The sequence below is a fragment of the Amblyomma mixtum genome, chromosome 1 (assembly GCF_055824585.1).
Source record: "Amblyomma mixtum isolate Tamu chromosome 1, ASM5582458v1, whole genome shotgun sequence".
NCBI classification, from domain to species: Eukaryota; Metazoa; Arthropoda; class Arachnida; order Ixodida; family Ixodidae; genus Amblyomma; species Amblyomma mixtum.
Window position 1 is genome coordinate 253,822,961 of NC_143012.1, and position 27,759 is coordinate 253,850,719.

The following is a 27,759-nucleotide window of genomic DNA, read 5'->3' on the forward strand; positions in this document are numbered from 1 at the left end:
CGACACGAAGAAGAGCAGTGTTTTAGGCTTTTTCAAAAATGAAAACTCGTTGCCGTTTGGTCACTGTTAAAACCTAATCTGTACCCAAGTATCTCGGTAGATAAGATCGTGCTTGATATATTTTCTCAAAAGTTTTCAATCAGGCTGCACGCGACGGACCACTTTTCTCGTTCTGCAGGTAGTTTTTTTAATGCATTCCGAGTCCGATCAAAAACTCAATAATTCTTTACAGTGTCGGACAATCGCCATCACAGCTGCAAATTGGTATTGCAGTACGGAGCCAAAACTCCATCAAGGCCTTTAGCTTTGATGAAACCGTGATTCCCCTAATCTCCGTTCCTCAACTAACACTTCAATCCTCACTTTCTCCTCAGAGTTGAGCATGAGGTCAAATTCTCTAGGAGGCCGGTGCACAATAGTTTAAGTGATGGAAGATAGTTAGTTGGTGTTATGCTTTACAGCACGTGTTTTCCAATGGTAATTAGTTGCCTTATGGCGCCTACCATATACCGAACGTGGTAAATACGTTATTGAACCGGAATGTCGTATACGATTTCGAGAATTTTATTTATCCAGCCAAATGGAGGGCCACACATTCGCTAATTAAAAGTACCTTCTCCTAGGACCCAAGATTGCGAAATTAAAAACAAATGATTAGAGCAGCTTCTTGAAACAGCCTTGCCTGCTATGCTATTCGAAGCCCGTCTCCTCATCACCACCGCGCAATGTCCGGGTGAATCCTGTAAGGGACGCCGAGAGCAATTACTTCGAATCATATACAGCACGGGGGGACTCCTGATAATGCATTTCGTGTTGACAGGCTGCTTTCCTTTCATTTAGACACTTTTCCTCTCAGAAGCATTGCTTTTTAGTTATGGGCGACTTGACGCCGTCAAGCGGCACGCGGGCCATGAGGGATGACGTAGTGGAGTACAGTTCTTTCATTTGGACATCTGGGGTTTTTTGACGGGCAGTGAAATTGCACGGCAGACTGGTGCTTTTGCATTTCGTCTCCATTTCAATGCCGTCCCACGACATTTGACTAAGCAGTTGAACGCAATCAGCTACCGTCTGCGCACCGTGATGTGTCGAAACGCTGCTACAATCACCCAGATTTTTTTCTTTCGCAATGTACAGCGTCCAAATCATGCGATGTGGCCCGTCTTCCATCGCCAGTGTTCGAGAAGTGTTGAAGATGACAGTAGCTTTCACCACCACCACCAGACACTTCTCAAGTTTATGGATTCTCGGCTGCTAAACAATCCCACTAAGCGCGCTATAAAGATAACATCAAGGTCAGTGTACTTTTAATAAATGGTTTAAATGCAAGCAGCAAATCAGAAGTGATCGATGGAGAGCATTAATCGGCTTCCACGCATGTTATTCTGGCCTTGACACTCGTATTCTTTTATTATGTCTTCCAGGTGGTAAGTTATTTGTTCACCGTAGGCAGGAAAAGTTTTCTGGACTCCTGGGCTCGGGAACAAATTCACCGTACTTCTGCCTCTTGACTCAGCCACCTGTTATTAATGCCAGCGAATAGAGTATACAATTCTCCGCATTTATCTGAAAATTTTAGTCGATCTGAAGTGAGCGCGTCAAAATATATTTCATTCCGCGCTTAAGATTTCCTTAGAATTTTCTGCCAATTTCGCGGGCAGGTCTTTCCATTAAGAGCACAGACGTCAATGCAAAAAGACGCGAGCTTTTCAGGCACGGGTTGTATGGATGGAGACAATAATTCGAACAAGAAATCACAAATTATTTTGATTTATCCATCAAAAATGAAAAGAAAGTAAAGCGGCCATGCTTTTGCGGAAAAAACAACAAAAAGTTCAGGAATTACGCCACTCATTCGTTTCAGGGAAGTCGCCATCGAGTGCTTCCTGATAGAGTGTTCACTGCCATCATACTTGTTCCACCTATAAGAGCGCTAAACTGAGGGTGAAAATAGTAACCAGGCTCTATCCTACACCCTCGATATAAACAGATATGGTTGGTTCAAAATTTTTTTCTGTGGTAATTTCTTTTCGCTTACAACTTGCGGCCTTGCAGTCCTCAGGTCCTATTCTCTTGAAATAAATGCGCAGATATTCCCTTTCTCGACTCCTCGAAAGCTGGAAATGTTTCCACGTTAAAGTTTCGCTCCGAATAACCTGTCAAAAGTTCAGATCACATCATAAGGGGCCTGCCCTGAAAACGTGGCTATAGACGAAAAAGACCGGATGGCACGCCGTTCGCGCCGCTAGCGTTGCGCGACGTCTCCGTAGAGGAAACCTGATTTATCCCCAAACGAAACGAGTCTTGAGTCGAGTTATTCAATATGAAAATTGAGTATTAAGACATGAAGTTGAAACACAGGACGCATATATTATACGTACTGCGATAAGAAAAATGGTGGAATTGAACTGCCATTTTAAGTCTCGAGAAAACAGTTTCAACAAGTTGTCAGAAAAAGAAAAGCAATGAGGCGAATGGCGTTCTGCTGATAATAATTCTCGGAATATTTCAAATATAATGTACTTTGCTTCGGGAAAAACACATTTCAGACACTGCTTCAAGAGAGATCATCCGCATGCAACATCCCATGTGATGATCTATTCAGCTTTCACGTTATGACAAAAAAAAAATCAAAACTTCAACATAACAAAAAAGACAGACGTCAAAGCACAAAGCACGGCACGGCGTGAGTATGAAATCAGATATACTGAGTTGGAGGAAATGGTTGACGAGGAGGAAGAATTGTCATTAAAATGATCCGTGGCTGTCTTCTGAAACGGAAAGAAAAGTACTCAGTGCAGTTTATCAATTTTCTCTCGGAAATTGAATTTCGATCCAATATAGAACGCTCTCAAAGTGCTGGTAAGCTTCAATTCTGCGCACGAAAGTAAAGTATTTAGTGTCAATCTGCAAAAAAAACAGATCGAAATAAGAAAACACCACAGTTACCATGCTTCGCTCATCAGTGCGCTCGTTAAATACTCTTTCTCCCTTGGCTCAAACAACCAGGAGGGGTGCTCGGCCGCGATTCGTGTCCAAGTGCGTTCTTTGAGAATGAGTGTTCCATTACGAGCGGTCTTTCTCAATCCAGCTCTTTATTTGCGCATTGAATGAACGGATGAAATAAAAGTGCCCTTTCAAAGCCACTTGACTTCTTTCCATGTTCCAAATTCCAAGACATCTCTTTGATCTCTGTGAGCGTTTCGAAGGTTGCTTGCAGTGTTTGAAGCGCCATTTTTCAGGGCACCACGATACAACTTTCGGAGCGGAAAGCAAAGATGGGCAGTTCTTGTGTGTAACAATGATACTTTGGGAACACTCGCTGGCGACCCCTGGAATGCATTTTGTCCTGTCTCCAATTAGCATAAGTTCTTTTCTTTTCTGCCACTAATCACTAAGTAATTTTGAACATAAATACTTAATCATAAAACGAGCTAGAGCTACTGCAAAGCAGCTGGCCAGTCGTAGTTTTGAACGAATTCTAAACGTTTCCTATCAATGACAGCAAAAATAAAGGACGAGATGATTTTCATGAAATGAGCTTGTGGAGCTGTGACTGAAAAGTAGCGAGGAAAGCAAGCCACAATAAAGTCGCAGGCACAGAGTGAGCGCTGTTTGCTTCTTGTGGCCCTGTTTCATTTCCGCTTCTTAATAATGTCTTCGTCGAACCGAGTGATCAATTCTGGAGCTCGCCTGTTGTGAATTTTCAGGTCTTTTTGAGGCCTATATGACGTTTCCTTCGTCCACTTCGCACTGCTTTCAATTTAGCAATTTTGTCAGTTTAGGAAAATTTAGACGAATCGGGCGCATCCTTAACCTTGAAACAAGCTGGTCAAGATGCTCAACTAAAGTTTAATTGAACTGATACTTTTTAGCGACGGAAATATTGTGAGCAGCAACAATTTACTGTTACTTGTTCCTTGTGATGATTAGGAATTAGGTTTTACTTATGAAGCCCATATAGCAAGCATTAACCTTCACTGGCCTGACAAATAAATGAAAAGAAGCTATTGTACAACACAATGGCGTCCGGTGTCCCCTCTTATAAAATTCGCTGGTCGGTTGACGGGTTGTGTGACGTCGTGAGACCACTTTATATGGCTTTGCGCTGATTAATGGACGCGTGTGTGAAATCATGGGACCACGTTGCATGGCAAAACTTGCAGGTGCGCTTGGTATTGTGCAGGTTTGTTTACAAAGCCCGGCGTATCATATTTTTATGGAGGCAGAACCACCACCGCGAGTGTGTACGTGGTGGAAAATCAATGCATGTGTAGATGGCGACCATGGAAGATGGAGTATCGGTGACTGCACAGGCTGAACATTAGCAGTGAGCAGCAGTGACGGACGTGAATAAGCCTAACTAGCGGACTTCAGACTTTAAAGCTATCAAATTGTCAACACATAATGCAATTAATTGTCCCTTAAATTGTTTCCTGTTGCATTGACAGACACAGAAAAAAAAAGGAAATTAGAAGGTCCCATGCGCGAATATGGCTGCTGGGTTCAGCTTTGCAAAATAAATCATTACGGCATTTTGTTGCGTTGTTTTTACGGAAAGATGATGCATATTGAGCAGTTCATTTATCCTTAAGGATATGACTTAAGTAAAAAGCAGACACAGAGTTGGAAATAATGATTATGATAGCCGTGTTTCCGCAAAGAGACATTTCTACCAGCAGGGACCACTTTCATAGAGTTTCCTAGAATGTTAAAAGTTCTGCAAGAAGATTCGTCGCGCAATTATTGGCGGGCTACAACGCGCTGAAGCTGCCGGCAACCTGCGCCGGAGTTTGCCCTCGCAAACGCAGCGTCGTAACCCAGAACCTTGCAAGAGTGGCAAACATTTGTTTAGGAGCACCATATTTGCTTTCCGCGATACCTGCCTGTGCTTGCAGGCGCGGCATCCACCCTCTAAGCAGCGCGTGAAGTACGTCAGCTAACTGGGTAAAATCGGGAGGCAATAATAGGCAATGAGTATACTCTCAGTCAAACGGCGTGCTTCTAATCATTCAGGAAATTGTCCCGGGTTTGCGCGTTCCAAGCTACGGACTCTTCCAGCTTTTAGGCGTGCATTGAAACTACAGCACGTATAAGGAATATGGTGACTGAGAGCTGAAACTAAATTTTGGACCTGTGAGATACTTTATTGGACACAAAAATATCTGTCAGTTGGTGCTTTCTTTAATTCTTCTGTACCGAGATGGGCCGCCGTTGCAGAAATGTGACAACCAAACTCTTGCTTAGAAAGATAACAGCAATGCACTGAGCAGCAGTGGCGGAGATTTTAGGTTGCGCTGAGGCGCACGAATTCTTCATTACTATACTGCAGTTCATAAGCGCAGGGAGGCGCGCTTTTCAGCAAAGGATGTCGGCGACACGCGGAATAGTGCTGCGGAGGAAAGACATCATAACCAGAGCTTTCCTGATTACGGAAAATTGTACACAACGCTGTTGAGACGTCCTGTCATCTATCCTTAATGAGCAGCACTTTGAAGAATTATCAAAGCCGGATGCGCGAATCAGCGACTCCGCCACAAATCTCTTTGTAAAGAGGACTTTCAGTAATGATTTTTGAACGAATTATAAAACAGATCTGGCGGCAATTTTGATTTCGCGCACACGTCTAGGTGCCATTATGCCGAACGGAATGAAACGTTTCTTATTGATCGCGTGTTTAAATGAAGATTAAATTGCTCCTGAGTTACGGTTGCTTACTCATCAGCTCTTCCTGCGCTTCACTTGCTAGCCCCACGTTGGACTGCACAACGGTGGACTGCAGGGTGGTTATATCTTTTCTAAATCGCCCAGCGATCACGTAGTTTCTCTTTGCTAAGCATAATATCTTTCACTCTAATGTAAAAGGCCGAAGAAGAGTGCGGCTAGACTACTGACATGAACTAATGTGAGTTTTCAGCCATATCAGTTACCCAGCCAGAGAGGGAACCAAGCTATCGTACTCGCAAGACGCTTTCGTCGCGCCATATATTGGGGCCTCGCAATCAGGCGTGGAAGATACACGCCGCTAGGGCCCTCGCCTGAGCGGGTTGGGCGGCCGATGCGGGAGAACTGTTGCCTTTCCCATCGGAGCTACATGATCGATTCGCCGCAGCCAGTGATCAACGATGTTTGCTCCCTGCGGTGATATCTCGAACAAACATTTCGCCAAGAAACTAAAGCAAATAAAGGAAAATTATGGTTTGATGTCTATCATTACCGAGCGCTTACAAAGGCTAAGAAAAAAGGTGCACAGAAGATGGCTTCCCCTGGCTTCTTCCTGGAAGGTCACAGCTGTGCCTCCGGAGAAGGAGCAAACGCCTCAGGATTGAGCAAAGCGCATTACCAGAAGCTGAAATGAGCGGTGCAAGTACACGTCCGTGATAGACGGAACTAACATAAGTCACCCAGGCTAGCTCGAAAGAAACAGTGTCCCGGTTATAAATGTTCACCCTTCGAACGCAAAGTACAATAATCAGTCGTTTATTGTAGATAGCTGTATGTTTGACTTCAGATCTTTCGTAATTCGAGGCATAAATATCACGCTCTTCATGTTCCAAATTTCTGCCTCGTGAGATTCGTCGGTGGTAGGTCGGTGTCTTGTCTATCGCAAGCTTGGTCATTGTGAGTGTTAGGGTTGCAGGCGCGAGCCAATTGCCGAGAGTTCCCGCATGCGGTCAGCTTTCAAATTTGTTCCTCTGACGTCATGACAAAAATGTTGCAGCTTCTACAGTTCGCCACCTCTACATGCGGATGACAGAATCCAAAAAGAAACGCAATGTCAGAAAGAGCGATAGAAAGGCACGAGGCGTGTCCGGAAAGTGAAGTTGCAAAGACTAGCACAGCTCTTGAACTCATTTACTTTACAAAACCCTCACTCAAAAGTATTCATTTGACGTATCTTCATCGTCACACTTACTTACAGCCAATATTCAAACAATTTTTTAGCTTGCGAATCAGCTTTTGGATGCCGTGGTTACAAAAATCTCCCTCACACCGCGTATACAACGTCACGGCTTTTCACATGAACCATGCACAACACAGCCTTGGGTAGAAAGCGTGTTTATTAGGATGTAACAGCAAAATCCAGACGCGCCATCGCGGATTCAGCGCAACTGTGACTTTTCCAGTCACCCTAGCCGCCATGAGCACCTTCAAATAGACTAATGAGAACTACGCCTACCATTTTGCTTCCCGTCTTTGTATACTTTGTTCCCACCAGTTGTCAGCATGTGCAATTTTTAGAATCCCAGTTTTATTGCCAAGTGCGGTGCTTTAGGTCTCTTGGAAAGAAAAAACGCTGCAGTGTACCCAGATTCTGTACTACACTGTAAACACAAATAAGCCCAAATAGGAGTATAAATGGCTAGTGTCCGCTTTTAAACTCCTTTTTGAAAATTGCGCAATCGACTTTAAGTTCTAAAAAAGAGGAAATCCTCCTTTTTTACTGCCGTCGCGAAATCGAGGAGTAAAATAAAGCATTTACATGATTTTACTACTTTTCCAAGCAGGAGTATGTCGGCTTCAATACTCCTTCAGGCCCTTTATGCACTCCTTAGTGTCTGCCCGCCGCCTAGTGGCAGCTGCCGGTTCGCTGCACTTGCAGGTGACGACGCCGGCTCTGTCGTCGCTGCCTGCTCGCCTCTGCTTTTGCTGCTTCACGCACGTTTGTCATGTTACAAGACACCGGATCGCCGCAACCTCGCGACAGTGCCGCAGACAGTGCCTGTGAAGCCCCCAGTGTATTCGGAGAACGCTTGGTGTTGCATCGCCTGCGACGGCAGTCTGCGAGAGGCTTAGCCAGCCGAGCTCAGCCGAGCCAACATGGCGGTGTGTGACGCGTCGACCTCCCCGAAGCCGCCAGTTTGCCACCCGCTCCTTTGCGCGCTCTTGTCGTGACGTAAGACTGGACATCATCGACCTTAGCAGCAACGTGCTGCAATGAACGTCTCACTCAAGCCAGCAATATGTGCAGAAGCAGCGGCTAGTCATTCATTGTCTACGCAGCATACAAGTGTTGGCTGCTGCCGTTTCGCCGCGCCGACATGGCGGTGTGTGTGTGACGCACCAGTTTTCTCGACATCGTCGGCCCCTCGTTCTTTCGCTGTATTGCAAGAATACTAAAGACCGGATTATCATCGTCGTGTGTTCTGGTAAGCAGTATTAAACTCTCCTTTGATGCCAAAGACGCGCATGCACTTAACGCCGCTCCCTTTTCAGTGTGCGTAGACTTGCTGTGAACCACGGGTGCGCCGAGATGAAAGACTTAACGAGAACAGCAAAACAGCAAAGGCTTCATTGTGGTCCGGTGGAGCCAACTCACACAGCAGGCATGAAGTAAGTATCTGAGAAATTTGTTGTTGCATGCGGCTGAAAAAAAGAGTGTGGCACTGCAGTCGTGGCTGTTACGCTAACATGTACAGCTGGGAGTACGGTCAGTTCTTCTAGGGACCAAATTTTCTTCATGCGTTCACGCCCCATGAATATGGAAAAGCTGTACAGGCAATGACAGGTGAAAATGCACAGCCTTGGGGTCTGTGAATTTTTGTCACGTTATTACGAACAGTGCTGAGAACCCTGCCCTAATCGGTTGCTTCCTTTCCTGTGTTTTAAGAGGGCCTTGTTATGCAAACAATGCAAGCGATTTTATTCTTTTCAGTCATAGCACAGGACATGACGACGCCTTAGCGCTCACGGAGATTAGCTAAACTGTTACATTTTCCGAGTTGGTGGCATCTTAACGTCGCAGCGATTTTCGGCAGCGGACATGAGGTTTCAACCATACTGAACGCTGCCTTTTCTGGATGGTTAGGCGTCTAGTTCCGAAATGTGGTATCTTGTAAGCTCTTCGCATTTGAAAAATGCTAAAAGAAGTTTCCACTTCGCGTGCAGTTTCCGAACACATTCCATTATGTGAAACTCGTGGAGGCAAGCGTTCCGGTTCAGACTGCTGATCCCAGGAAGGCAGCGAAAGAAAAAGAATAAAGCAGACGCCAGTGTACAAGAACTCCTGCTCGTGCTGGACGTAGTACATTGGCGAAAGCAAGCATTTCCCAGAAAAACTGAAGCAGCACAAAGCGGATGCCAAACAAATGAACAAGGAAGGAAGCGCGGGTTGACAAGACTGACTTCGAGGGAACTATCCTTGCATCAACTGTCTACGATCAGTGACCCGGCGGATGACTAACCGAAGGCTTAAAAAAAGGCAAGCTGTGACTCACTCGCAGTCACACCTGCTGAAAGAACCAAGAAGATTCCGAAACATGTTTTTTTTTTCATTGGCGTTCTTTCCCGAAAGTATATTCCTTTCCCAGCCAGATAGGCCTGTGTAGAATGTTTTCTTTTGAACCCTGGCCACGAATGTGAGGGCAAAGCTTAACAGAAGACAGGTGGCGGCGGGAGGGTGGGTCTGTTGGTAGCTTTCTATTCCTAACAATGCCTGCTATGTCAGTCACCCTTGCCCTGCCTTTGACCTATACACAGAATGACGACGTCCTGAAAATGCGTAGCTGCGGGCTCTCCCATCAAGGAAATTGCATGTAAGCTTCCGCTGCGTGTATGCAAAGCGCTGTCTTTTGTTTGCATGTTTTGATTTCAGTAATTGGTTCTGATATGGTGCCTGAAAAGCATGAGGAACCTCTGACAAGTAAAAAAAAAATTATATCTCGAGGCCTCTTTCGGTGCAGGAACGCAGCCAAAGGCAGCGCGAATGCGCAAGTGCCTCAGTAAGACCATTTTATTTTTTTCAGTTTTATGCTTTGCGGAAAAAATGTTCCCTATCGATGCTGCTTCCCATTCGCCGTATTGCCTTAACGTTTACGAAAGCGGCTCTCTGGAATTTGTGATTCCCTGAAAACCGCGTTTAGCCGCTGTCATCCGACAGGGTACAGGTATGTATTAGCTAGTTGATTACCTACTATGTTCTACTAGCTAATCTTTAGTCATGAAAAACGTTTAAACTTCAATAATACCTACTTTATTTAAAAGTGCACTCTGAACGGCTTTGGGACGTTGACTTCTACACTTGAAGCACGTCATACTTCAAGCTTAGAGGTGCAATTCTTCTGATGCATTTTTTTTTCTAATCTTTCTTTCAGAAGGAGCCTGTATGTTGACAGCGAAGCATTTCAAGGTTCCCTCCTTGCTTTCAAGTGTGGCATCTCTATTTTCATTCCTTTGGGTATTTAAATTATGTACCCAAAGACAGCGTGGGTTAAGGCACTCTTATTTTCTACAGGGGCCAAGACGTAGGTTCTCTGTAACCGTCGAAAGCAAGCTGCCGAACACATGTCTCAAATGTTTTGTACCCAATAAAATATTGTTTGAAATAAATCACTGTAAGTTCATCGACGCATTTATCCTGGAATATCAAGCTCTAAAATGAGCCTTCCATACGAATACTTTATTTCAAATCGGCTTCCGCATCAAGTGAAGTAATATACTCGTCTGGGAATCATAAATGTAACCCTATAGTAAGAAAAATTTCTCGAAAAATTTCCTGTCAAAACTACTTAAAAGGAACAGGCACGTACTCCTGAAATGTACTATAAAAGTAGCTGCAAAGGAGTATATAATACTTCTATTAATTTCCATGCTAACTCCTTTGTGATCACAACTTTACTCCTAAATAAACTCCCGTCTGCAGAGCGGTAACACTTTACTCCTTCTAGCACTCCGAAAGTACCCCTTCAAGCAGAGGAGTAGACGATATACTCCTATTCTGAGGAGTATAAAAACCCCTTTTCGGGAGTGCGCTACGCGATGAGCCATTTACTCCTATCCGGGTGTTTTTCGGTTTGCAGTGTAGGCATGAAGAAGCTAAGACGTATGCGTATACATACCGAGGCATTTCAAAGAATTACCTGAGCGCATTTTTACTTGAGCTAAAAAGTGCACTAATGTGGGTAGTGAAAGTGATGTAATGTATTCTGTTAGTTCTTCTAACCTATGCGGTTTATAATATGCACCTAGTGAACCTGAGCACACATTCTATGGACGTATATGCGACGCACCTGAGAACTCAGAAATGTCACCAGCATTCCTGTGAAGTTGAAATGTCAGGTTATGCTCTTTCGTGTCTTTTGTTTCTTCATGAATATCACATTTTCTCTTGTAGTTTTTTATAACTTAGGTTATGAGTTGAGGTTTTACTCTTTTGCATTTCTTCCGTGCCGAAGATGCCGTACTTAATTACACAAGCCGTTGTAGACAGGCCTCCAAATTAATTATGTGTTTTGTGAAAACCACCAAAAATTATTATAGTTATTACTATTACCTAACGAATATGTGAGGTCATACTAGCGCAGCTATTGGGATATTTATTGCGCTAAAAACCATGCAATTCGAGTAAAAAATATCAAGAAAAGAAATGCTGGGAGCGCTGATATATGTCCTCTTGTCTCTGGTGAAAAACGGGCCTCCTCTCTTATTCGCGGTGCTCCTTCCTTGTAATCAAACGCGGGGCTGCACTGCGCTCAGGCGTGAAAGACTCAGAGCGCTGTAGGCTCGATATAACGGGTCCTGCGGTCGGACGAGCCGCTTACATTCGGGTCTCTCCATACCATGGTTGTCAGACTTGATGCATGCCTGCTCCTTATATATATGTAAAGAGTATATATATATATAAGTATGTACATATGAGTACGTATATATATAAGGGTTTATATATAAGGTTGAATGGGGTCACAGAATGCTAAAAAGACAGAAGAGCAACATTCCCAGCGACTATAGTCAGCACTTCGTGAGCAGCAAAGAATAAGTGTCTTGGAATCCCAGATAAATTGCATTTAATTCGAGCGATGCAGATCGGCCACTATGAAGCACCGTACCGGAGAATGCCGGCAAAAAAAAAATGTAAGGTGTGCTTTTTAGCCGGATAGCGTTAATTTTAATGTTTCGTGAAACCGCATGTAACTGTCTATTCGGCCGTTCAGTGGAAAGGGTTTCCCAATAAAATTTATATTTCTCTGTGTGGTGCTCTGTGAAAAGTTTGTGTAAGGTAAAATATTCACGGGAGGCATTGTGGTCTCTGTAACACATATCTGAACAGTTGTTCTATTGAAGAAGAAAAGGCTCTCTTGGCGCGTGATGAATAGCTCCCACCACGCGCCAAGGGAGCTACCGAAAGTTCCGCTGTAAAACTCGATGGCTAAGAATGTCCTCCTTTCTGAAAACTTCATCAAATGTAAAAGATTTTCTAGTAAAGACATGGATGTAGGCTAATGTCGATTGGAGTCTTATTTTTTTTTCAATCGTTACAACAGCGTGCAGGCAAAAATGCCTTGTTAAGGTTACTGAACTGTATAGTCGCGCTCGGTATGGCTTGTAACGTAACGGCGGCGACTCAATGTGATTTGTTGTTCGTAGCAATTGGCTGTACTGCCATAAATATTTCACAGATGTATCCTCGATTTGCAGCTAAAAAGTTGGAATAGATAGTCATTTAGCAAGTAATCCGACGGGCCACTGTGCATGAGATTGCTGTGAGACATTTTGTGCATATTTGTATTGTTTTCGTTCCCACCGCAAAGCCTTTAACACTGTAGATGCTTAATAAATAAACTGCAGAACGAAGACACGATAGCACAATTCTCTTAGCACGTAGTTCTCAGACAATTACATGCGAAGTAGTGGCCACCAGCCTCGTGCCTAAGCCCACCGGTACAGTTTGGCGAAACACAGATCTGCACAGGCAGCTTCTCGAGGTTTGTGAAAAGTACATGGGCTGAGAAATTTTTTTTTAAGCAAATGAACTAACCCTTCCTACGGCAGTACGAAGCGGAGACGACCGCCCTGCCAGGCACGTTCCTAGTAAAGCTGTCAAACTAACCAAACGCCTCTCACGAAAACTTTCTAAACATTGCCGTCCTTCTTCGCTGTTTTCTATCACACTTCATGAATCGCTCTTGCTGGAGGCTGCAGTGTCGACACCATACAGCCGAAGCAATTCGTCGTCTTCCTCGCATCATCTGACAGCACTCGCGAAACCAATCGAGCTTAGCTGACTATATCACGAGACGCGCCAATCGATCTGCAGTTGAGCATGCAGTACAGTGAGAAAGTGATTACGCCAACACCCGCGCATATCGCTAACCACCAAGCAGACATAATAACGATGCAAGAGCCGGAAACGGCTCAGAGCCAGTAAAAAAGCTTGTCAGACGCACTATCACGCATTCTCTTCCTTAAGTAGTTAGCCAAAAACCGACCATCACCATCACAGGACACATCAATGCGTCATCATTTCGCCAATTATTTCGCGCGAAACAAAGCGACGATCACATGGCGCATACGACTGAGGTAAGCGCCCATTGTTTCTATCTTTTTTAAATACTGAATAACTGACACTACGACAAATGTTGGGATTTATTAGGCCCAGTTATTGGTTTATTGCCTTCACATTCCACGTGAACCCTCTTTAAGTGCGCGAGAGGCGCATGTGCATATATGGCAGGCGTCGTAACCCACATACACCACCAGGAGGGTCGTGTACAGTGAATCGGCCCGCGGCTGCGTCCATACGTCATCGTGGTTGGCCCGCTTCCTGCGGACGTGCAGCCGTAAATCACCCAGACAAGGCGGCAAGAATGAAGAGTGGGGAGAACGTCCTCTGGAACAGATGGCGAGGGAAATCAAACAGAAGGTGCCAGCGACCTCGGGTATGCATCGTCACGCTCTTGTTCTGAGCCTCCGCGTACTCTTCGCAGTTAAGTGCCAACTCCTTCTCCATATATATAGATTGCTGCAGAATTTCTCGACCGCTCTTGCGGTGCGGTGTTTCGATAGAAATCAAAACCGGCGGGTGCCCTTACCTGGTCGTACGGCATTTTGGCACTGCATGCGGCCTCTCCATATGCTTTTCTCTTATTGTCCATTGATTCAGTGATTCATTGCTTTGAACTACATTGCAATTTACCGATGGCCCATTAGTGAAAAGAAAATGTCCTTAAAACATCCTGATGCTGCCTAGAGGAAAGAACGCAGAGCGTCGGGCAGACCTTGTGTTAAAAAAATTGAATGATATATGCGTCGTCATACATTGCGTTTCTCCCCCAATCTCTATTCATGGGAACTCGTTTAGCACGGCTCGTTACTGCGAGATCAGTGCTTCTAGTCCTGGAACGCGGTGTCTCTAGATACTCTACTAGCCTTTATCTCCGAAGTTGGTGCCCTACTTTACATACATCCACATGCGCAAAAAGAAAATTTAAATTGTATTTCGTGTTCACCTGAACAAATTTCCTGCCTACTGCGTTGGCTCTCACTCGCGTTATTTCACTGGCGGAGTCATGAACTGGCGATGACCGCATCTAATATTGTGCGATGAAGAAGCGGTGGACGAACTCACCAAGACCACTGTGGTCTCTTTCTGCCTCATTAAACCGGGGCACCACAGCTCGGAGACACGTGCGGCCCTACAGAGACAGGCGCCATTTGTCGACTTTGTCCACGCCACGTACGGAAAGCCCAAAATGAATTAAAGTGGCCCAACGTTCCACACTGCTCTCGGTGCCATGACGCCGGCTCTCTTTATGCGCCTTCTTCGCTTCTTCGCGCTGCTAGAGCCTCGGCCGGGCTCGCCTGTGGCGCGTGTCGAGCGCCCTTTTTCAGTCCAGAATGGTCGTCGCGGCAGATGACGTTTAATTTCCCTCTCCAGCGCTTTAGTCGCTGAAGCGACGCCGACTGTATGCACACGTTCTCTTTCTCGACTTCTTCCTATTTGCTTAGCGTAGTCAGAGTTTCCATCAATGAAAATGCTCATAACAGCATGCCTACAGCACCTCACATGAAAAAAAAAATTGGCGGGTGCTTAGCTTTGGTTAAGCCTGGTAGGTTGAGAAAGCAAAAGCGCAGTGCCTCCAACTGAAGGAACGCAGTGCGCCGCGTCTACAGGTCACGCGTGGCTACCGGCCGCCGCTGCGCGACGACTGAAAGCGTCTTGGAACGCAGTGCGCCGAGCTGGAGCTCAGTTTATACAACTGGTATTACGACGGACGGACGGACGGACGGACGGACGGACGGACGGACGGACGGACGGACGGCTGGCTGGCTGGCTGGCTGGCTGGCTGGCTGGCTGGCCGGCTGGCCGGCTGGCCGGCTGGCTGGCCGGCTGGCCGGCTGGCCGGCTGGCTGGCCGGCTGGCTGGCCGGACGGACGGACGGACGGACGGACGGACGGACGGACGGACGGACGGACGGACGGATGGGTGGATGGGTGGATGGGTGGATGGGTGGATGGATGGATGGATGGATGGAAAGGAGCGCCCCCTTTGAAACGGGGTGGTGGCAAATGCCACCATGCTCAGCTTTTCTTCTTTATTATTTTTTTTGTTTACTGTGTTGGCAATTCTCATTAAGAATCGCCATCATCTTTACCTACAGTTTCCTATAATTCTAACTTTATGCCACATCTCTGCTTTTCAGCTCCGAATCCTCCAATCGCTTTTTGCTAACTTCCACTGCAGATTTATTTACATGACCATTCTTATCTTTAAAACCTAGGGCCTCAGGAAGAGTGACTGCGCCTGCATCGACATCCGGATGGATACCATCGCATTTGATTATGAGGTGTTCAATTGTTTCCACAGATTTACCACACACTGCACATGTGTCATCTTCCTCGTTAAATTTCTTTTTGTAGCTGCGCGTTCTAAGACACCCTGACCGAGCTTCAAAAAGTAGGGCACTGCCTCTTCAGTTATCATAGAAAAATTCTTTCCTGATCGATATAGTTCTCCACTACGTTTCTTTTCCATCGAATTCATCTAATTTTTAACTTCCGCGTTTTTAACCTGTCGTTTAATGCTCTTTCTTTCTCCGTCCTCATGACCTGCATACTTACTGGTTAGTTTTCTAGTTCTTTTCTGCCGCTGTGAGTCAACGCTCTTTCTGTATAAATTCTGTATGTAATTCCTACCGCAGCGCCTCTAGTGGGAGAAGCGAGAGGCTCACCGCCCGCCGTGTCTACCACCGCTCTACACTGACGAGCCAAGCTGGGGCCCTAGTTTTTCGCAGCTAGTACGTCACGTCTAAGGTCACGCTAAAGGTCAAACGTGTCCACCGCCGCGCTACTCTGAAGGGCTCAAACTGTGAGCAGTATTGCTTTCGCAATAAAAGGGGCCGAGCATGAGAAGACGCTGGATTCGTGTAGAGTTTTTTTTGATAAATATTAATTTTATGTTAGTGACAAATTTCCGCTTACGGGAGAAGTTCGCTATTATAGGCCCAAGAAGTCTAACAGACGGTTAAATACACAGGAGTCAGTGGGTTGCGGGCCAGTTCTTCAACCTCGCGTCTTGTTACATGCTGTTTTCTGGTAAGGTGCAACACAAACCCAAGGCATTGTGGTTTTTCCTCGTTCGACGAGGTGCTGTGTGATTTGATGCAGTTTACGGTTTAAAATAGCAAAAAAAAGGCGAAAAGTTATGTCCCTTTAACTTCCAAAACAAAGACAATCAAACCACCAAACAAAGAGACCCACTCCTTGATTTTCTCGCGCTATCTTGGAATGAAGAAATGGCAGCGAAATCAATCAATCAATCAATCAATCAATCAATCAATCAATCAATCAATCAATCAATCAATCAGTCCGTCAATCAAACAATCAATCAATCAATCAATCAATCAATCAATCAATCAATCAATCAATCAATCAATACTTTTAATCAACCAAATGAAAAGAAAAACACTACCGCGACGCTGGCTTTTTTTATTTACAGCGCTAGTTAAGGTAATTTGCGCAAGGAAACACGCACGGGCGTGGTAAACGATGTCCGCATGCAGATGGCGCGAGGCGCCTACCTTAGCCATCTTTCGAGCTAATGCGTACTACGTGTAAGAGCGCACGTTCCATACTCGAATCCCTGGGGTCCCGCGCGGCATTCGCGGGCTCATTTCTAGGCACTCTCACGCTGGCACAAAAGGAAGTGGTACAGCATGCCCCATTTCAAGCAGCGTCCGCAGGTCATCACCGGTATACTGCACCACGTACCGCTTGCCGTGGCCTGTGTATGACTTGCGAGCCTCTGGCGTGCATACTTTTTTGTGCTTCTGGGCGCTGCTGCCATAATCGCCGCGTCCTGTACGCCTTCCCCTTTTGGTTCGCGTGTTTTCTACCGACGGTTCTGGCTTTCTTGCTGGCGTAGGCGACGTGCGCAGCTTACAAAGTATAGCCCATTTTTGGGAGCTGTTGTTGAGCACCATGTACCACGCCGTCTGTAGTGTTTCTCAGTTAGTTTATCTTGCACGCTCGGAAGCTAGGAACGCGTTAGCCAGGCTAAGCTTTGTGCAGAGTATCATTGAAGAGCGACCGATAAGATATGCGGCGGCATCACTAGTAGCGGGTGCCTTGCACCCTGACACCATCGCCTTGGCAGGCTTCGCATTAAGGCTGGCACGGTGTACGCAAAGAGCGACGCAAGAGTTGCGGCTTGACTTCATGAATAATTCTGTCACTCTACCCTTAACGCCAGCCGACATTTTGTCATGTCTTTCAAGGATCGATGCAGCCAGATGACGGCAAACGACGTGAAACAAACAAAAAGGACTATAACGGCGCCTTCGAACGCTCTTCCCAGTCGGAAGTGCAATGTTCGCAGATGCATATGCTTGTGGATAGCTATGGTCTAAGCCCTAGCAGATGGCTACAACGTGCCTTTTATCGGGTCTATTTGGCGTCGCGTGAAATAATGTTTGTTCACTTACACAAGCAACAAGCAAAATGGAGGCGGTGAGGAAGGATTTCACTTTGAAAATGTGAGTCGTGGTCGATTATTCGGCCGTTTGATGCGGGAAAAATTTTTTTTTTTGCAAACGTCTAAAATATAAGTAGCCAAAAACAAAGTCTGGAAAAAACAGAAAACAGACTTTTCACATTTTCTGTAAGTCGAAACAGAAAACGGATGTTAAAAAAAAGAAAAGCTCAAAACAGAAAACACAACACCACAGACATTTTCTGGCAACACAGCTGCCAGAAAATTTCTGTATTTTTCAAGAAACAGTTTTTACGGTGTGGATAATCAAACTGTCACTTGTAATTCGTGTAAGCCGCAGCAAATAAGGAACATTTGCGCTCAGAATTTTCCCAGCATGCTCAGATTTATAAACTGTGTCTATACGTTTATAAAAACTAAGTTTATAAACGGCTTCTTGCGTAAACTCACGAAATAAACACTGCTTTTTCAACATACGGAGCAAAGAATATGAAAAGAATAAAAGCACGATACACAGAAATTGCCAAAACAAGCCATAACAAAATCAGTTCTTCTCGTTCAGTGCCACTACCGCTGTGTCTAGAAGCGCTTCCCACTAGTAACACATAACGTGTTTTCAGTTATTGTAGAATATTTACTTTCAAACTGGCTTAATTATCAAAGCGTCACTATCAGGACACACATAAACTGAGGGAAATTTTTCGGCAGCTGCGTTAGGCAGCTAATACCGCTTGAATTTCACTGCGACAGATTGTAGATGGCGAAAGCTAGGAGTGAGGCTCGTTCACTACACATTTGACCGTGACTGTCTTAAAGGGCTATAGCTTACAATCATAGCTACTTTTGAGCATACGGTGTTTTTCATGGCCAATTCAGCATATGCACTGCATTCCCGCTACCTCTCAACAATATTATTTCACCCCTTTCTTATATTTTCTTTTACTTAAGTTGTTCCTCTTGACCAAAATGGTCTTATCGAGTAGCACATTCAGCGCTTTCTCTTATGGACGTGCCGTGACCAGTGATCGATGCCCAGCCCCCTAATAAAGGTGCTCAGCTCCTTTATTTCATAGAAAAACCGCGGTATAATACAGAATATTCACAGCTCTATCGACAAATTGCTTCTTAAATCTATAATGAATAGGAGCATATTTAGATTGATTTACTGTTTAAAAATCACCGATCGAAGAGCCAAAATATACTCAAGAGAAAATATAGAAACTTCCCTGATATGCACTTCGCAGGAAGCACACATATCGATGTGATATTTTGTAGCTCTTCTTTCACGCAGTTTAATGCTGTACTCTTTCCTTACTGCGAGATGGCACTAAGCATCTTCATAAGAAGTGTGGCTTTTTATATTTTAGACGCCCGTTCACAAGCGCGTTGACAAACTAGAGTTATTTTGAAGACAGGCTGACGCATATTTCTGCATGCATAAAGCCAGCGCTGACGAGCATGGCATTACCATCGCAATTGTTGGGTGCGAAATTTATTCGCTTCGACTTAGTTTAGCGAATGTTTAAGATTTCGATTAGTTTTATACATTTATTCAGTGCCCTAATCGCAAATTTCTTTTGCCCGGGTGCAGGAGCGAAAATCGATGAGATCGATCAATTTGCCCATGCAAGCTAACGTTTGCATGATGCGCAAGAGCATGACGTATCGAGGATGACGTATCGATCAGTTGCAAGACGCGTAATTCTATTCCTCGAAAGGGAAAGGAGAATAGCAAACGAAAAAAGCACAGAAACTTATACTACCCGCGACAAGCGCATTGAAGACGCACTAGTCTTTTTTTTTTTTGAGCAGGCGTAAAACGGCAACGCAGCTTTTATCGACACAGCTCTGCGCATAGAAACCTGTGGACAACACAGATCACTACCAGAGAAGATCAGTTGTGCAAAAATTGATTAGAAAAGCAAAATAAAGGTGACATTTTTTTCCTGATATATTGCATAAACGAATGTGATGCACTGTAAATTTTTCTTCTCCTGAACTTTCTCACACAGCCCTTTCATTGCTTTATGCTGCTGCTAAAAAAAATTTTAAAGTACAGAAAGCATCAGCAGATCCTTGTGCCTGGTGGAGTTTTAAAATTCTGACACCCATCAGGTTCACGTTTCACGGACTACCAGACAAATCATTTAGGCTGATAGCATCAGGCCCCGAAATTGTCTTTAATCATTAGAACAGGTGTAACTGGCTCCAACGACAACTTTAACACATCAGCTAATCTTAGTTAAATAAATTTAGCAATCACCACATGCATAAAGCTAAAACCATAGAAACTCCGGACATAGGGTCTTTGATAAAGCGAACTATTAAATGAAATACTCCTCCTCCTCAGTAATGCCTCTTTAATAATAGCATCGGTGATCTCTCTTGTCGGCATGGCTATGAGTTACTGAAAGGTAGCCATCGGCGTTCACGAAGAGTCATAGTCAAATTTGAAGAGCAAAAAGTAAGAAGCCGACCGTCGTACACATGGCAATGCCGCAGAGCCGCCGGAACGCCGCAGGTGCCGATAACTTGCTGAGACGTTCCTTCAGAGTATAGAGGAAACAATCAGGTCTTGTATGAAAAAGGTGTTGTCTGTACCCGGCCTCCTAAAGTTGAAATTTCAAAGCAAAATTTATCCATACGCAGAGGAATCCTTACGGAAACATCTTGACCGATTGCCGTAGTACTAGTTGACGGTCCAGTACAAAATAAACTTCATCAGTCAGCCGTAACCAAAAGAGGAAAGAAAGAAACAAATTAATCAAAATGACTTGAGTAAAGTATACAGCTGAGTGAACAGCAGTATAATACAAATAATAAAAAGAATAGAAGAAGAAAAAAAAAGAAGGGGGACTCAGGGCGCTTCCTGGCCCTTAATGAAGAACAGCTTAGAAGTGAGCTTTAAGTTATTTGCAAGTTTCACATTGACAGGTACTGCAATCAAAATTTTTGCTCCCGAAAAATGAATCAAGTGCTCACCGTACACATTGCGACAGGTAGACAGCGCGACCGCGATTTTAAAGTTTATCCGCCATCATTGTTTATCGACCAGTTAATCCGCCCTGTGTTCAATTCGTATCTCGTAGCGAGAGAGCCCAGGCTCGTGTTGCCATTTTTGCATATGATCTCTGGATATTCTTCGCGCCGAACATAGCTGCGACTGCAGGCCACTTATTTTTTTCTGGTCATTGGCTACATAAAAGCGCGGAATTTGAGCACTCAAGGTCAGTCGCCATTTTGTACCAAGAAACAAGTCAACTAGACAACGGTTACGAATTTCAGGTATTCTGGCCTGACCATAAGCAGCGCCTAACACAGTAAGGAGTCATTTACTGCACAACTGCTCATTTATACGTTGATTATATAACGGCTGTAGAAGATGGATCCAAGGCGGCTGCCAAACCTAGGCCTCTACGGAACGCGTTCTGGTAGAGGATCTTGCAAGAAGTCACTCACTGGAGTCCTTGCTACTCAGTCTTGTGATGGCACCGGATCGTGTTTTTATTTATATTGGCAGAAAATAATTTCTCACAGCATTACACAAAACAGAATCTGAGTCACGTTTCCTGCAGCAAAACTGCAGATGCTGTGCTGTATACATGTAGTAACCCGTTACAAAAGCTAACCCAATGGTATACAACAGACTGCCGCTTCCATGACGAATTTCACATTTCTTTGGAAGAGAAATTCTAGAGGCCCGTGTACTGTGCGATGTCAGTGCACGTTAAAGAACCCCAGGTGGTCGAAATTTCCGGAGCCCTCCACTACGGCGTCTCCCATAGCCTTAGTCGCTTTGGGACGTTAAACCCCATAAACCAACCAACCACTACCCGCCTGAAGAAGATAATTCACTCTCGCGAGGATGTGCGTGGAGCATTCAACGTACTGTTTTTCGAGCTTTTTTTCACATCCCACGCCTAAAATACTACGTTGAATGCTCCATCAACGACGTGTACTGCCTGGCTCTCACTTGTGGGTGCATAAACATCGGACAGACCGGAAGGTGTCTCAGTGAGCGACTCGGAGAGCACAAAAAGAATGCAGAGAACTACAAAAGAGGCAATTTACATGTCCATATAGTGACTGACGAATACAAACCACTGTCTAGGGGCACTACTATTCTGGCGCGTGCCAAAACCAAAGTGCAGAGGGAAATCGTTGCGGTCTTTTTCACAAAGAAGTCCGGTGATAGGTGTGTCAGTGTTACTTCCTTAGCACCCCTGACCGAAGAATTAGTCTTTTTAGAAGCACACGTGTGATCCGCCGTATGACACGTGTGTATTGCATAGCAATTGTTTGATTAAGCGTTGAAGCGGTTTTTACATGGATTGTAGATGCTTTCATGTAATTTTTAGCCCTCTGACTCGCTGTGTATCGGTCGTAATGTAGGTTGTTTGTTTACTTTGCCTTGTTATGAGTTGTCTAGAATTGACTCGGCTTTGGTATTAAGATAAGTTTTACGTCTGCATAGGGTATGTATGTGTGTACGAGTGGCTGCGCGCGCGCAGTCGTGCATGCGTATGTTTGTGTGTACGTGTTTTTGAGTGTAGTTCTTTCATCTTTCTCTACGGCAGACCTTTGAATGGTACAAGAGAAGCTTTCGCTTGCTCTCCTTTGCTATATTGAAAGCTTGGCCATATCATATCTTGCTGGGCGGTGGTGATGCAGATTGAGTGCGCACGTGTACATTGATGATACCCTTCAATGACTGTAATTTATCCCGGGTATAAATAGACGTGTGTCCCAAAAATAAAAACAGTTGGAAGTTTGCGCTCTTTTCTGTAGTCATGTCCCTTCTCTTCCCTATTTTTCGCGCAACTATAGTCAATTTAAAGCACAATGAACCAACCCTTCCAAATGAATGTACTTATTCATCAATGCACCTAGATTTCCCCGCGCCCGTCGTCGGCTATTTGGGGCAGGCTGCTGCAAAGCGCATCTATGGTAAGTTCAGTTCACCTCTTGATTTTTTCACACCTCTCCTACTCACATGAGCAGTGAAATTGGCCCTGTTGAAGCCAGTGCACAAGCGCTTGCAATTTACTTTTATTTTTTACACACACACACACACACACACACACGCGCGCGCGCGCGCACGCACGCACGCACGCACACACGCGCACACACACACGCACACACACACGCACACACACACGCACACACACACACACACACACACACACACACACACACGCACACACGCGCACACACACACACGCACACACACGCGCGCGCGCGCACACACACGCACACACACACACACACACACACACACACACACACACACACACACACACACACACACACACACACACACACACACACACACACACACGCACGCACACGCACACGCGCACGCGCACACGCGCACAAACCGCCGCGGTGGCTCAGTGGTTGCGGTGCTCGGCTGCTGTCCCGAAAGACGCGGGTTCGATCCCGGCCGCGGCGGTTGAATTTCTTTGGAGGAGAAATTCTAGAGGCCCGTGTACTGTGCGATGCCAGTGCACGTTAAAGAACCCCAGGTGGTCTAAATTTCCGGAGCCTTCGACTACGGCGTCTCTGATAGCCTTAGTCGCTTTGGGACGTTAAACCCCATAAACCAAACCAAACCAAAACACACACACACACACACACACACACACACACACACACACACACACACACACACACACACACACACACACACACACACACACACACACACACACACACACACACACACATGGGAATGGTTGGTATCACTCTACACGTTTTAGTACCTGCATTTGCCAATAAATTTCCCATATTGGGCCGACTAGCTGTGCTCGTGGGGTAATCTCACTGCGTGTATGATGGTTATCAAAAGCTCGTGTGCATAAAGTATTTCGCAAATAAAATAGGCCTCTCTGTACATTTAAATCCTTAAGAGAGTTAAAATAGCATACAAAAATGCCACAAACTGTTTTACTGAAGCCGGTATTAAGCGTTGCCTCTATAGATACATACCCAAAGAGACGAAAATTTTTTAGCGGAAACTTGCCTCGAGCGTCAGAACTACGTTGGGAATACATTCACTAAAGAAATGACGGAAAATATGATTGAGTTCATAGCCGTGAAAGGATCACCTTTGACATGTATATCAATTGAAAGTAAGCCTTTTTAGACTGTCTGCCGAAACGCTTTTACTTGCGCAAAACAAACACAAAAAATGGCCTGGCTTTGATTCATGCCAGCAAGAAAAGGTAATGGGCGCACGCAAAATGCGAGAGAAATTTTATGCGCGCATAGTTCAAAACTCAAAATATATGAAAAGGTAGAGATAATGACTTAAAACTCAGCCGCTGCATTCCTGACGCGATAAAAAAAAAGAGTATAAAAAGAGGGACGTGAGCAAGTCATGCCGAAAGCGCTTTGTTTCTCAGGTTGGGAAAATGCTCTTCCTAAAGCGACACTACAACAAGCATATGCGGGACTGAAAACATTAAAGCAGCCAGTGTTTCCTTCGAATATGCGAGGTGAATATTTTATGCTCGATGTCTCTTGCATGTACTGCTATACTGTGTCTTGGTTCAACATTTAGGGGAATCCTTCAAGGAGGAATAGCATTCTAACAAAATGATCATAATTTATTAGCGTACACCAAAGCGTAGCCAAATGCTACAAAGGAGACCTTTCACAGAAAGTTCGTAGTTGAAAATCCGGCGTGATATTGGGTTCGAGCCCGGGATCTGTGCAAAAGGACCAGCCCCGTTCACGTTTCCACTTGACTAATTCGTGCTCGCCCTACTATACGCTAGCCGTCCTGGTTAGCTCAGTTGATAGAGCGACGGATCCGATAAGGCTGTGGCTTCTCTTTTGAACTCCGGGAGACGAAGAATTTTTTTAACTATGAATTTTCTACGAAAGATGTATAGCATTCCCTTGTAGTCTAGTGGCAGCGCTTGGGTGCATGCTAATCAGTGATGACTCCCTTAAAACTGTGTACGGTGTCGCCTTTTCTTCAGCATCATAATCTTCCGTTTCTCTATCTACCGAGTAAAGCCTGACTGTTTGCGAATCGATAGTGTACGCAATAGAAACTTCTCAGTAGAAACGGCCCTAGAAAAATAAATCATCAATTTTCCACAATTTTCACATAGCGCTGCAGACTTAGCTACTGCTTATTCATTGCTATAAAGAAGTAGACAAAAAGTTGTTTGGTTCTCTTTATCTCTGCATATTTATCTTAATAATAAAGCCATCAGTTTACATTAAGTTGGCTTGCTCTCAAAGTGGCACTTAAAGAGGTGGAGTACCCTTTACAGGAGACTAAACCTGTTAGTCTTCGTTCAGCGTCGGTTGATGGTGATAGCATTTGAAATGCGTAGCAATTCGTGATTCGTGACTCTCGTCACGAATTGCTGCTCACTCTCCGAATTTTAAGGAGCTCAGAAGGCACAGTATGGTGGCCGCCACGGGCGCCATTGTGTATTTGCACGTGCCATCAAAAAACCGCAGAGTTCGGTGATGATATTTGCTCGCGTGTAAACCCGAATGACGCGGAACGTTCGCATAGTCGGTCGATGTAAAAGACTATGCACACGACGCCCTAGCCAGATTCCTTGCTCTAGATCCAAAGCGTAAACACCGAACCCGTAACAACCAGGACTTCCAAGTGGCCGCTACTGCGACGGACTGAGGGCGCGGTACGAAGGAGGATTGCACTCGTCGACGTCAAGCAGAACGCGGACGCTCGCAAACGACGTCGAAGCAGGCGCGAAAAGTCAGCCGCAAGGATTGTTCTCACGTCCGCTGTAGCCATGGCTAACAAAGGCGACAGAGCGCAGACGGTTTAATAATGAATTCCTAAACGATTGACAGCGTTTACGCTTGCTTCGTAATCGTATCGCTGAGTTGCACGCACTACGCTACAGACTTAAGCGTTGTGAATAGAACAGCCAGGCTGGGAAGTAAAAGGAAGATGTTCTAAAAAACAAAATGACGACCGACGTATCATCATGTTATTTGCTGCTGCTGGCTCATGGTGCATTCAGCAGGTATGACTGGTTGCCGCTTCGAAGCATTGTACAGAGAATTTCGGCTGAAAAGGAACACGGCAGAAAAAGCAACAAAAATTTCGCACGTTCTAAAAAGAGTCATGTAAGGCAGGGTTGCAAGAAGTATTCTTCACGGACCATAATAATCTTTTAAATGGGTCTAATGCGCTAAATGAGAAGAAAAAACAAAGTTTTTGATGTTAACTTAAGTGCAATACTTTCAAACGAAGGTTTTATGCTGCGCTGAAAAATGTCAATTTGAGTTGGCTTCTTCCAAATCCCTTTACTGTGGTTGCTTTTATTTTAGCTCGAAACAGTGTCTAGTAGTATAAAAATTAAATTGTCACCTGAATACATTTTGTTGAGGATATTATTTAGCCATCACGCTGCCGGATGTGACGACCAGCTCCGACGATATTAGCGCTTCAACGACAGAGAAGAACATGGCCTTTACGAAGCAAACAGTTCGAGAAAAAAATGTTTAGTGATCTTCTCTTGGCCACTTCGCATTGCCCCACTATTTTTTGTTCAACTTTTAAATTGAAAATTGCGCTCTAAATTTCATATAGAAAGCTTACCGAACTTATCAGTGTTAGTTAACAAACTTGGTGAATAAAAAGTCTGCTGCTCTTGTTACGACTGCTTACTAGCCTCCCTACACTGGCTTACTTGTCTAGATGGCTTCTTTTCGTTTTTTTTTTAAATCTGGGTCTTATGTACCTCTCACGCCCTGTAAACAAATGCGTGGATATCTCGTACTTCACGGAAGCTTCAGATAATTGCAAAACATCCACATTCGTACCTGTGAGTATCACATGGCACCTGCTATGCTATATAACGAGCAGCATCCTCCTGGTCAAAAATTAATGATTGCATAACCTGGCTCCTCTTCAATCTAACGGCATATTAGAGTCGCTATAGTGGCCATTTTGAGTTTGAGAAAACTTCTTGCGTACCATAGTGAGCCCTTAATCGTATTCGAAATTTCTTGAAGAAATGGGCAATATAACATAAACTGTGTGAATGCCTTCTGTTTAGCATCGAAAGAAATTATGCTGCATGCTCCAAACAAACCCGATGTTAGCCCTCTGACGAAGCGTAAGCTGCTCGGACCATGGCCACAGCAATCCATAGCGCTCAACGCCAACAAAGCAGGCTTTCGATACCTGAAGGCTTTGTGTTTCTGCGACAGATTGTGAATCTGGTCCTCACCCCTTTCCTCTCTTTCTTTTACTCCCCCTCATCCTGTTCTCTCAGTACACGGTGAGCAACCAGAACATCCGTCTGGTCAAACTCCCTGCCTTCACGCTTCCATTCTGTCTCTCTTTAATGATTGGACTGCTTTGTCTTCTTAAATCTTGACTTTCCTGTGTCGGCTTTCGCGCTGTCATTAGTCTCTGTGTACGGTCTCAGTGCACCTAGGCCATGTTTGGTGTTGTCTAAATACCGGGTCCGGAGGCTACTTCTCATCTCTCTTGTTTGCTGATTTTTGTTCGTCCGTCCATACACCCACCCGTCCGTACTGCATCATCAGTGCAAAGGTCACTCCTGCTATGTACTTGCACAGACACCGATCGTCGTGACACTATACAACGCCGTTTTACATGCAGCCGCTGCTGTTGTGCACGTGCTTCAGTGAGAAGCCATCTCGCAAATGGGTGTCTAAGCCAACCTGTAAAAAACAAAGAGCACCATTGTATTTACATTAATGGGGGCTCCGGCAGCAGAAGCACAGCTAAGAGCTCCTACTCGCTTCATGTATTAAACTAATGCACTTGTAGAATCGATTAACTTCCAACCTTCCTGTTTAAATGGAACCGCTAGTCTCCACACGAAAAACTACTTTTGTAAAGGAGGATTTAGTTCTCACGTACCATGTCAACAGTTTTAATTCGCCGCAGAGAATCGAAGTTCATCTAGTAATGAGACCATGACTGTTCGCCAAATTCAGTGTTCTCTTCCAACGCGGTGTCCGCCATTGCTACAGCTTTGTTCGAAGCTAGAAAAGAGAGCTTCAACGTAAGGAAAAGGAGA

General features: G+C 44.9%; 1 long non-coding RNA gene across 1 annotated transcript; it reads left to right on the forward strand.

The window, feature by feature from the left end:
- Nucleotides 1–7,434: 7,434 nt before the first annotated feature.
- LOC149371486 (uncharacterized) lies at nucleotides 7,435–10,221 on the forward strand. Its single transcript, XR_016292001.1, has 3 exons — nucleotides 7,435–8,150; nucleotides 8,218–8,334; nucleotides 10,095–10,221. It is a non-coding gene; the product is annotated as an uncharacterized LOC149371486 (long non-coding RNA).
- The last annotated feature ends 17,538 nt before the right edge of the window (nucleotides 10,222–27,759 follow it).